The following is a 2,727-nucleotide window of genomic DNA, read 5'->3' on the forward strand; positions in this document are numbered from 1 at the left end:
AAACTCTAGGTAGTCTTGCCTCCCACCCAGGCTTAAAGAGTTGGCATCAAGGTGCTCAAATAGACCCAACACAGAGACTGGTGATGCTTTCAGGTTTGGTTCTGTTTGCTGCTCTTATAAACTCATTTTGTGTCCAAGTGGCTTGCTCTGTCAGATGAAACCTTGGAAAGGTAAAAAATCCTTCTCAAGTCAAATTTTCATCTTCCTTTGAAATCTCTGAACCCATTAACTCGGGACATTAACCAGCACTTTCATGTTACCCACCTGAGACCACCTCTTGTTTAGCATCAACCATCTTTTTTTTTTTTTTTTTTTTTTGTGAAAGGGCATGCTTTATTTGGAAGCAGAGTGCTGCACAGTGACCGACAGATGAAGGCCACCCATTGGGCACGTACACGTCGTACTCCAAAATACACACACGATGTTTTGCTAATAAAAATCAATGGGAACAGGGATTCCTCTGGGAAACTCCCCCAACCTCATCCCTTTCAGGGGTTGGGAAATCTCCCAGCCATCTTCCTGAGGGCAGCGGTGGTTCACTAGAGATAAAGCCCCTCAGGGATGCCTTCCTGTTTCTTATAAAGAACATTTTCTTTAGATTTTTTGAAGTCTTCATTTGTTACTTTCATTCTATGTTCTCTTAAGGCCATCAGACCAGCTTCTGTACAGATTGCCCTGATGTCAGCACCAGAGAAGTCATATTTAGCCATGATCAAGTCGTCCAGGGTTACATCATTGGCCAGTGCCATCCTGCTTGTGTGAATCTGAAAGATGTGCTTCTTAGTCTTTTCATCAGGCAGGTGGAACTCGATCTTGTCAATGCGGCCTGGTCTGATAAGTGCTGGATCCAAAGTTTCTATTTGCTTTGTGGCCATGATAACTTTCACATCTTCCCTAGAATCAAATCCACCCAATTGGTTCAACAGTTCCAATTCCAACGTTGTTTGCTGAATTTCTCTCTCACCACCAGAATTGGAGTCATATCTTTTTGTCCCTAATGGCCTCAATTTCATCAGTAAACATGATGGATGGTGCATGTTCTTCAGCAACTTGAAACAATTCCCATACGAGTTTGGGCCCATCACCTAGGTACTTCCGAATAGGTTCAGAGCCAACCACTCTCAAGAAAGTGGCTGAGGTTTGGTTTGCTACTGCTTTGGCTAACAAGGCTTTACCTGTGCCAGGTGGACCACAGAGAATGACCCCTTTAGGAGACTTTATACCCATCTCTTCATAATATTCAGGATGGGTGAGAGGAAGCTCCATAGATTCCTTAATTTCCTGAATTTGGTTGTCCAATCCCCCAATATTGGCATAGGTCTCCTGGGGGGCCTTCTCCACCTTCATCATTGTGACCAGGGGACCTGTGTCATCCATCAGCACCCCTATCACGGCATGTACCTTGTGTCTGAGCGGAACCAAGCAGCCAGGTTCCAGCAGATCCTTGTCTACAAATGAAAGAATGCTGACGTAGTGTTCTGAGCCCACAGATGTAGACACAATGGCATGATTGTCATCGATGATCTCTTCCAAGATTCCTACTGACATCAGGGTCCCCCTCAGACATCCACTTTTGATATTCCCTCCTCTTGCTTTTCTTCTAATAGTTTTATTTGTTCCTGATTTCTAATGAATTCTTCCTCCATGAGAAGATAGTCTTTAATTCTCTCTAACTTCGGTAATTTTAACCAACACTGAGTGTGAAGTGTCACCAGTGGCAGTTTACTGGCAACATCTTGTCCCTTTGTTTTTTCTTCTTTTTCCACCACTCTAGTTGGTACAGGAGGTTAGTACTTATTTTTCTTGTCCTTGTCATCCTTCTTGCCACGTCTAGGACCATGACCACCACCCTGACTTTGACCCATCTTGTCCTGGCCACTTGAGCTGCCACTGCCGGAAGTTCCTCCACCTCAACTATCATTTCTAAGTTCTTAATTTTTGATGTGTATTTTCTCTTGGGGATACTCACACTGGAAGGCTACCAATTTATATGTTTTCAAGAGAATAAACAGGTACTACATAAATAAATGAAGTGGGCTTGGTGTAAGACACTGGGGAGGGTAAAATACACAGAATGTCAGCTCTTGATGGGTGTTAAGGAGAAAAGTAAAGCAGGGAAAGGTGTTGGGATATGTACATGTGGGACAGAGTAGGTGTGATGGTCAGGTTCCTGTGTCAGCTTGGCTAGGCTATAGTACCCAGTGCTTAATCAAATACTAACCTAGGTGCTGCTGTGAAGGTATTTGGGGATGTGATGAACATTCACAAATAGTAGACTATAAGTAAAGCAGATTATCTTTCATAATGTGGTTGGGCCTTACCTCATCCCTTGAAGGCCTTAAGAGCAAAAATTGAGGTTTCCCGGAGAAGAAGAAATTCTGCCCTAAGACTAAAGCATCAACTCCCACCTATTCCAGCTGCTGGCCTTCCCTGCAGACTTCAGACTTGTCAGGCTCCACGATCCCATGAGCCAATTCCTTGAAACAGATCTGAGTGTGTATGCATGTACATATTCACATGTATGTACACACACACATATACACATTCACATCCTATTGGTGCTGTTTCTCTGGGAAATCCTGACTGATCCAGGCTCAATTTTGGATTCAGAAGCTTTTGGACTTTCAGCTTGCTAATTTCAAGTCTTTGCTCAAGTGTCACATTCTCAGAGATGCCTATTCCAATCATTCTATTGAATATGAAAAATCAATCACCTTCCCATTCTGT

General features: G+C 43.3%; 1 pseudogene; it reads right to left on the reverse strand.

The window, feature by feature from the left end:
* Positions 1-539: 539 nt before the first annotated feature.
* Positions 540-1,865, reverse strand: LOC100452557 (26S proteasome regulatory subunit 4-like; annotated as a pseudogene).
* Between the last annotated feature and the right edge of the window lie 862 nt (positions 1,866-2,727).

This window comes from Pongo abelii, chromosome 4, assembly GCF_028885655.2.
Source record: "Pongo abelii isolate AG06213 chromosome 4, NHGRI_mPonAbe1-v2.0_pri, whole genome shotgun sequence".
NCBI classification, from domain to species: Eukaryota; Metazoa; Chordata; class Mammalia; order Primates; family Hominidae; genus Pongo; species Pongo abelii.